Here is a 10,009-nt window from a genome sequence, read left to right on the forward strand (position 1 = left end):
TTTCAGGTCATTAGAGTTCCTTTTCAGTTTCCATTATCTCAGACGAAACACCACACAGCCAGCCATCTCTTCTTGTATGGACCACAAGGGCTTTGACCAGGCTGAACTCAGAACTCACAACCCGTCTTCCAAAATGTGGTTTTTCCACAAGCTTGCCAGCTTGTTATGTTTCTCTCTCTCTCTCTCTCTCTCTCTCTCTCTCTCTCTCTCTCTCTCTCAGAGAAAACCACATGACCCTCTTAGAACAGCAAACTGCACTCAGACAGACTGCGGCACAGGACCCAATCTTCCGAGTCCATTCATTTGTTGCTTTCCAAAACAATAATCCATTACTCCATAGCATGTCCAATTAACATCTACTTGTGAAGACTCGATAGGCATTCTTCAAAGTTCTTGCCAAGGCACTCAGAGCCTTGGATGAAAGCTCAGACATCACATATGCCTCAATGCTTGAGCCAAGGTCTGGCATTTTAAATGAGATCTGTGTTGTGAAATGTTTTTTGTGACCTATGCTAAAAACTGTGCCACAATTTATCTCCTTTAAAACATATCTATATACAATATAAAATATAACATAATCTGTCACACCTGTCCAATCTCTTAAGAATTTTGTTTCTATAAGATCCCCCTCAATCTTCTAAATTCCAGCAAGTATAAGCCTAGTCGATCCAGCCTTTCTTTATATTCAAGTCCTGCCATCCCTGGTATCAATCTAGTGAACCTTATTTGCACTCTCTCTATGGCCAGGATGTCTTTCCTCAGATAAGGAGACCAAAACTGTACACAATACTCTAGATGTCTCACCGAGGCCCTGTTCAGCTGCAGTCAAACCTCTCTACTCCTGTACTCAAATCCTATTGCTATGAATGCCAACATACCATTTGCTTTCCTCACTGCCTGCATGCCCACTTTCAGTGACTGGTGCACAGTGACACCCAAGTCTCATTGCATCTCTCCTTTTCCTAATTGGACACCATTTAGGTAATAATCTTCTCTCCTGTTCTTGCCTCCAAAGTGGATAACCTCACATTTATCCACATTGTATTGCCATGCCTTGGCCCACTCACTTGTCCAAATCACCCTGCGTCCTCCTAACATTCTCAACACAGCTAACCCTGCCACCCAACTTGTCTGGAAATTTGAAGATGCTGCTTTCTATTCCCACATCTAAGTCATTGATATATATTGTAAATAACTGGGGTCCTAGCACTGAGCTTGCGGTACCCCACTAGTCACTGTCTGCCATTCTAAAAAGAACCTGTTTATTCCTACTCTTTGCTTCCTGTCTGTCAACCAATACCCTATCCACTTCAATACCATACCTCCTATACTGTGCGCTTTAAGTTTGTTCACTAATCTCCTGTGCAGGACCTTAACAAGTGCCTTCTGAAAGTCCAGATATACCACATCCACTGGTTCTCCCTTAGCCACTCTACTAGTTACATCCTCAAAAAATTCTATTAGATTCGTCAGACATGAATTTTCCCTTCATAAAACAATGCTGATTGTCCAGTGATATCACTACTTTTCAAATATGCTGCAATCACATCTTTAATAACTGACCCTAGCATTTTCCCCACTACCGATGTCAGGCTAACTGGTCTATAGTTTCCCATTTTCTCTCTTCCTCCCTTCTTAAAAAGTGAGGTTATGTTTGCCACCCTCCAATCCTCAGAACTAATCCAGAATCTAAAGAGTTTTGAAAGATTATCACTAATGCATCCATTATTTCTTGGGATACTTCCTTAAGCATTCTTAGATGCAAACTATCCAGCCCTGGGGATTTATCTGCCTTTAATCCCTTCAATTGACCAAACACAACCTCTCGACTTGGTTGTTTCCTTTAGTCCTTCCCTTTTATTAGATCCTCAGATCCCTTCTATTTCCTGAAGATTAGTTATGTTTCCAACCTAACTGTAAACTACTCCAGGACCACAAAAAGTTTTGTCTGCCCAACTGAAATGCCACTTTTTTTTCTTGTACTCATTGTAACTACATCATGTCTAGCTTATTTATCACTTTTTGTACTAGGGTAATTTAATGTCTACTATTGTAGTTTGGCTGCAACAAGTAAGAATTTCAGTTCATATGCACGTTGTACTTGGGTGCATGACAATAAACCCATTATTTGTTTCAATGCTCCTGCTCTCTCCTTTATTGCTGATTTCCAATGCAAACTCCCCAAATAACTTTCCCACTGTTTTCCATGGTCTTGCTCTCTTCAACATCACAATCAATGGGTTTTTCTTTTAATTGCATAACACTTAACCCATTTTCCTTTTCTTCCCTCATTTTCTCCACCTCAAGCCCATATTTGTTAAACAAACTCCTATGCACACCTGTAATGGGGAAAAAAAAATCTATTTTGATTTAATTATATCTGCACCTTAATCCAATCAACTAAAAATCACAACTGCTGATATGCCTGACTCTATCTTTAACTCCATCTTTTCAATTACATAGTTTATTTACTCTGTTCAAAGTGGCCAGTCTCCACTGGGACTATCCTTATTGCCCTCTTGCATCTCAAAGGGATCTGAAGTGATAGTCCAGTTGGCTGGTTTAGCAATTCATTATCAGATCTGGCTGGATCATAAAGAATGTGGCCTTGCTTCATTCTGTTATTATCAATTCATTTGTAGCCAGAAATATGTCAACAATGAATTCTCATTTGATGCATGGTCTATAATCTCAAGCAAGGATTTGTTCTTATTTCTTAAGTGCAAGGTGGCATCATTAGAAAATAATGCTGATTTCCAAGTTTGTGCTGACGGCATCTAATTCTGCCTTATTTTCATCTCCATTAATCGCTTCATTGTCTCTAAATGTTACACTGCCTGTCATGTTTTCAATACAGAATAACATTAATCTCACACCTAACTATTGGAAAGCTGCTGTTCCTCCTGGTGACAATCTGAAACTGAGCTAGACTTTCTGTAATAAAAACACACCAAAATGCCAGAGGAATTCCAGCAGTTTGGTGTGTTTTTATACTACGATCACAGCTTTTGCAGACTTTGGTGTTTAACTTAGACTTTTTGTAACCTTGGTGCTATATTTGATCCAGAGTTGAGCTTTGGAGGACAAATCAGAGCTAAGCTAGGACTGGCAATTTCTACTTCAGTAATCGGAAATTAACCATTGTCTCAACTTATCTGTTACTAAAATGCTCTTGTACTTTGCTCCCCATTGGATGTTATTGCTTCATTTTTGGCTAACTTTGATATACTATCTAAAAATGTTTAATTAAACTTCCTATCCTTATCCTAACCAATACCAAATCACCTCTCACTGTGTTCTCTGATCTAAATTTATGGTTTATTAAGAGACCAAACTGTTCCATTTCCATTCCTTTTCTTGTCTTTATAATCTTCTTGAGCTCTACAATTTGTGATGTACCTGATGCTGTAGGTCATGAAAAAAATTGCAGATGCTGATCACCTGACATTTTTTTTTAAATGAAAAAGTTACAAATATTCAACAGTTAGATGACCTCTGTGCCATGTATACGGTGTTCAGATATCACTCTGTTCAACTTGTCCATGATTCACTTAATGCTCCAGATTCCAAATTTAATGGTGAGGAGTTAGATTTGTTTGTGCATGATTTATTTTATTATGGGATGGCCTTGTACACCTTGTACACCAAATAACACACCAGCTTCACAGAATTTGGTCAAAAATCCAATGGCAACTGCACCCAAGACTATTGGAAACAAAATGAACACCTATTAGCTAAGGAATGCTTGGCACCTGAGCCCCTTTTGTTCATCTCTTTCAACCTCAATCCTTTAAAATCAGATCTTCTGTCCTTTACTATGTCCATCTCCACCCATTTCATCCTTCCATTGACCTTTATCCCCGTTCACTTTCACTTCATTTGTCCACTCTACTCACCTCTGACTCAGTCCATTAACAGCACAAGATATAATAAATTAAAATAAACCTTGCCCAAATGGGAATAGTAAAGATGTTTTTCAACCATATAATTTGAGATGAAAAGTGAAATAAATATTTAAGCCAAACTTGCTTGCAAAGCTTTTAAGTGATTGGGTTTGACAGCTTTGTAGATGTGGTCAGAGCTTAGAGGTAAAACAGCGCCACCTAGTGTTAGAATAACTGAAAAACAAGTATAGCAGCGCACTTGCTTTAGCAGTTCCTAAGGATCCGGGATGATTTACTTCCACTCCAGTTTTTGTGGATTTTGAGGTGACAGATGCCAGTGTGTGAAGAGTGAACTTCACCCTCCTGTTGGAGCAGGAGGTGTCTCATGGGACAGGTGGATGGTAGTTTATGAAATAGTGAAATTCTGTCATTTACACAAGACTTCTGTTTGCTCCCAATATTTGGGCCAATTTCAAACCCACTGCCTACTAGGTAACTTCATCCTACGAGAGGAGTTGAGCTAGAATCTGATTTGGTAATGTGTTCACAAGTTTGCATCAATCTGGTTGGCTGAGACAACTGAATGAAACTGGTAAAAATTTTGAGTAAGCTGCACAAATCAAGTGATATTTTGCTGCAAATTACCCTGTTAGAAATGACTTGCTTCTTCTTGGTACATTTCACTTTGGACTTGTTAAAAGAGGGTTTTGGCCACACCACTTCCTGAAATTGCTAAAATTGCTTGAAAGAAATTGCAGAGAGTAAAAAAAAATGCGGCTGTGAAGAATTTTTGAATGCTTGCAAAAGAAAGACAGGAAAAGCTTTTGTGTAATACAGATCTATTGTCAGAGTACATACATGACATCATATAAAACCCTGAGATTCCTTTTTCCTGCAGATGTGGCAGAATTACCACCAACTGGTAGTGTAAAAAAGTAAACTGCTCACAGCGTTAACATGTAACATGAAGAGCGTGAACATGAGATGACATGAGCAGGGAATAATATGTAAACTTGCTGTAGGGATTAAAATGTGTTTCATGCTCACCACTTACCTGTTTGTGATTTTGTTTAACAATTTTATGCTGTCTCCTGGCAGCATTTGCCTTTCCTCTAAGACTGTTTAAAAGACATTTGGACAGATATATGGATGGGAAAAGTTCAGAGAGATATGGAACTAACTTGGTTGGCCTGTTGTTATGCTCTGATTATGGTCCCTAAAGTAAACTTTGGAGGCTGTTGATTAATCAGAGGGCACGGGGAATGTATTACACTTGCTTTGCAAATTTAATTCCATGACATTGTCATATTAGGAAATCTGATTAATTCTCTCATTAAATGTATTTCTCCTGATAATAGCACTGGCAGAGTTATCTGACAACCACAATGTGACCAATGTAATGGGAATTCAACTAGTGCAAAACACATACATTTTAATAACCTTAACAGAACTTGTTCTTTGAATTTGGTGTACAAACAGCCCAGTTAATTTAATATTGTGCATTTACTTAATACAGCCATCAAATCTTGTTTATCTCTACTTAACATCTTTTGACAGCTGCTGTGTTAATAGAGAGATTGTTCGATTATCAAAAGCAAACAAGACTAGAACTTCATTTGTTGTTTCTTTTTGAAACTTGATTGATGAGCCATGCTGGAACTATTTGCTTGCCAAGTGCTCAGAATTTAAAATAAAATGAGAACATATGGTTAATTGTCCTGGGTAGATCTTCAGGTGAGCACAATTCATCATAAATGTGCATCATCCTGAAAGTCACACTTTGGATTCTTCCATGAATTTATTGCATGATGTAAGGAAAGTCCCATTTAAGGGGAAAAAACTGAGTAGAGCAGTTAGCGCAATGCTGTTATAGTGCTAGTGACTGGGGTTTGAATCCAGTGCTGTCTGTAAGGAGTTTGTACATTCTTCAAGGAAGAAGTTAATACCTTGTGTTTATATTTTTTTAAAAATTGATAACTTTATTTGCATTCCTTGAAGGGCTCAGGCCCAAAATATCAGCAATATATCTTTGTCTCCTATAGATACTGAAAGACTGGCTGAGTTCTTCCAGCATTTTGGTGTGTTTTTCCTACAATCATAGCATCTGAAGACTTTCGTATTTCACTCAGCTAGAAAAGAAAAACAAACTCATTAATTTGTTTTCCCTATTGAAAGAATTCATTCTTTATTATAAAGAATCTCAGCAGGGTTGATTTCACTTTCCTTCTTTGCCAATGAGGAGCTATACTTTTGGAGAAGAGTGGGACAGATGATATTTAATGTTCTAAACAACCACTTTGTGTGGAGGTCCTTTGAAATTTGGTATTAAACTTTGGGTGAAATGTGTTCACAAAAACAGTCATAAAAGAAATTGTACAAAAAAAAAAGAGTTGTACCATGTAATTTTGCATCAAGTTTCCTATTACACGTGAAACTCAGACCCATCTAAATATACAGTTGAGTGCAGGGTTCTTGAAGTAAGCCTGTCTCAAAGTCCCAGTTCAAATTTATTGTCAGTACATGACATCATGTACAACTGAGATATTTTCTGCAGGCCATGTAAAATTTCTACATATCAGTAGCTTAAACTGTATTTGAGAAGAAATATCTGTATACATAAAGGGAGCATGTCGAAAGTTTCTTTAGAAAAACTGACATGGATGTTTGAGTTAGAAGGTTTACAGCTACCAAATATAAAGCTCAAATGAGGTTTCTTGCTTCATTTTTTTAATGAGGGAGAAAAGCCAGCATGGATTAAAATAGAAATATATCTATCTATATCAAAGGCATTTTTGAAAGAAATTTATTTCAGCTATGTACACTTTATTGCAGAATGGACTCCCAAACAGGAGATACATAGGTCCAGACAACTAAGGGAGATAGATTTAAATATTAACATTGATGAACAAAATTGGTCAGAGTTATGTCGAGATGAATGACAAACACTATAAATGTTAGATACTGATTAGTTCAATATAATATTTTTTACATCAACTATATCTCACACCACAGAAGTTAAATAGATTGAAATCAAATTTATCAGACCATTTTTTTATGTGGCCAGGAGATGGGTACTTTTTTACATTCTACTTAGTCCTGCCCTATAGTGAAATCCTTTTGCATAAATTTGGCAACTTTTTTTAAGAGCAGGTTATAGGTATTAAATTCCCACAAAACCTAATGTTATTTTTATTAGGTAATATTGAAGGGATAAAACCAAAATTGAAATTATCTATCTATCAAAAAGAATTTGTAAAAGTTGTGTTGGCAGTAGCAAGAAAATGTATGGCAGTAACATGGAAATCAGGGACACATTTAGGTGTGGAGCAATGGGAAGATTGCTCATAATCGAGGAAATAAATATGTTGTATTTTTTTGAAAATTTGGCACCTGTATTTACAAATTGCAGGAATTAATTTATTGAGGTTTTCCCTAAACTTCAAAACCTCGTTAACCTCCTTGGAAGTACTAAAGGATATAATGTTCAGAGCGTGTGATGAGGGGTGTCCTCTGGCAACCAGGTTTCTATTCTTGTTTTTTTTTTTAATTTTTTTTCTCTGTTTTTTCTTGTTTCTTTTTTCTTTGGATTTTGTTAAGGGGGTGGGGGAGTTGGGGTTTTATACCATGTATAATGGACTCTATTAATATTTGACTATTGTATTTACATTTGGCTATGATTATTACACGAATGGAAAAAATTTTAAATAAAACTTCAAAAAAAAAGGAAAGGAGGATTATTTGATGCTGTGAGTTGTGTTCACAATTCCCTGCTGCTTCTGGTGACCTTGGTAGTGTTGTTCCTGTACCATACTATAATGTATTCTGACAGGATGCTCACAATGGTATTTCCGGAGAAGTTGATTTGCATATTATGGGATAAGAAAGAAAATTAACAGTTTAGTTTCACATTCATGACATTTCAGTCCCTTTTTTTTCTCCTAATTCCATCAGAAAATATAATTTAATTTTCACATTCTTGGGATGTTCCAAAGTGCTTTGAGCTAATTCACTATTTCTTGACTGAATGGACTGCAACTCTGGGAACCTTGTGCTGCACGCGCTCATCAAAGTAGAGAACTGTTTAGAAAGTTCATTGACATTGCTGTAGAAGGTATGCAAAATCCAGGAGTAGGAGTCATGGTATTTGTTTTATTTCCATGTTCCTTTCTCCTGAATTGATTCAGAATTTCAGATTAAACATTTTGAGTCAATTCAAAAGTTTGATAAATTGGCCCTCAAAAGACACTCCCTTTGACCAAATTTGCATAATTTATTCAGGGTTTCTTTTCACAATCAACATGTGGTTTTGTTGGATTGAATTGATCTGGTTCAGACAAACCAATAGCAATTCAGCTCTCAACTGTGCTAAAAGCAAAAAAAGAAATTTTGGAAAGTTTAGTGTTCAGAAATGGTATGGCTAACTTACTGCTTGCAAATCTGATTTAACCATATGATGCACGTAATCTGAATGCTAAAAGAGATATGAACGCAGAACATTGTTTCAAACCCAGTTGAATAGCACATAGATAAAAATATTGAATAATTTGTAGGACAAGAATACTACAGTGGCAGACTTTGCTGATAGATTAGAACTGTTTTCTTGTTATTCCATCTGTCTGATCAGTTAAATGAACAGGGTGAACCCTCCACTAAGGAATTTCTCAAGCATGAATGTGCCATTCTCTTTTAACAGGGTGAAGACAATGAACCCACAGTATCCCACTGTATGACAAATGGATCTTTCTGAAGCTGCTGCCTCCTTCAAAATACAAAGCATGTTTTGTGTTGCCTTCTATAATTAATGCAGTCTTGAAAAGCAGCTGTGGCAGTTGGCTTGTTCTCAGAGTCCTGTTAAATATTCCAAAAAAAAGCTGATGTGTAAGAACAAGAGCTCATTTTAGGTGCCCCAAGCTTCACATAATTGTTTTTGTAGACTGTTTATCCATTTGGTCTTTATAAATAGTTGTTGGTAAATGTGCAAAAATTCTGTCATGTATTTAATAACATTTAATAGTAATGTGCTTTTCTGAAGTTCCTTATGAGCTCACTATATAGGATACTTGATAGCTCCTTGCTGTTTGGGATAGTGCTTTGTAATATAGCATTACTAAAAGATAAATCACATTGGTATTGTCTAAGAGCAAACTTGAAGGTTACTTGCATGACTGAATGAAATTGCATTGAATGCAAGAAGAGAGAACTTGACAAACCTTAAAATGATCAGAGATCTCAGTAGTCATTTGATTACTGTGGTTTATCTGGCTAATACTGAGAATGTTTCAACATTTTCCAGCAATCGGTGATCTAAAATTATTATAAATTGTACCTGGCAATGATGGGTGTGTTTATGCATCTAAAATATGTTTTTGCTGAACTCTGTTTTGAGGGGTAAAAAGCTAAAATTTCAACATTTTAATGTAGTGCCAGCTAAGATTTAAATGGCAGTGGGACTTTTGTATAATTTGAATGCTTGGCCCCAAATAGACATATGTTTAGAATATTTGAGTTTTTTCATTCCACCAAGGACAATCCTTTTGATGCAATTTTAATTATGCATTGGGAGATTTGACATATGGGAAGAAAGTTTCAGAAAAAGCATTTTTTTTAAAAAAGGGCCAAATGGTGAACTTCTGGTGACAATTATCCAAGCACAACTCTGAAAACTAATGTAAGAGCTGTTGTACCAATTAAATTTCATTGTAGTGTATCTAAACTATTTTTCATATTGATTTGTTCCTTTTTCATTGGGATGAGCAAGGTTATTAATAAAAGCGTGTGTATGATTGCTTTAAAACTATACCAAATTAATTTAATTGAAGATCCTGACTAATTTATCCAAGCCATTTCAACTTGGTGAAAATTCTTATGTATTTTCATATAATAAACTGGAAAGTTTTGTTTAGATGATTTCAATATTTTGTGTATGTTAGAAAAGATTCTCTTCTAATAATGTGTGAGCTTCAAGTTTGAGTTCTGAACAGAGTTGTTTCTTTACTGATGATTAAAAAAAAATATATGGCTGTGCTACTGCTGGTGTGGACCAGGGAAAGTGGGGGGCAGAGAAACTGTGTTTCTTCAAGTTTCTACCATCCAGTCCTACTGCCAACTGCTTCGTACAACTTTTA

At 36.2% G+C, this 10,009-nt stretch overlaps 1 protein-coding gene across 1 annotated transcript in view; it reads left to right on the forward strand.

The window, feature by feature from the left end:
* The window catches only part of ca8 (carbonic anhydrase VIII), an 88,332-nt gene extending 78,626 nt beyond the window's left edge, over positions 1–9,706 (forward strand). The window contains exon 10 of the mRNA XM_069921420.1: positions 8,578–9,706. The gene's annotated coding sequence lies outside the window, so the exon portion shown is untranslated. The remainder of the gene's footprint in view (positions 1–8,577) is intronic.
* The last annotated feature ends 303 nt before the right edge of the window (positions 9,707–10,009 follow it).

This window comes from Narcine bancroftii, chromosome 2, assembly GCF_036971445.1.
Source record: "Narcine bancroftii isolate sNarBan1 chromosome 2, sNarBan1.hap1, whole genome shotgun sequence".
NCBI lineage: Eukaryota > Metazoa > Chordata > Chondrichthyes > Torpediniformes > Narcinidae > Narcine > Narcine bancroftii.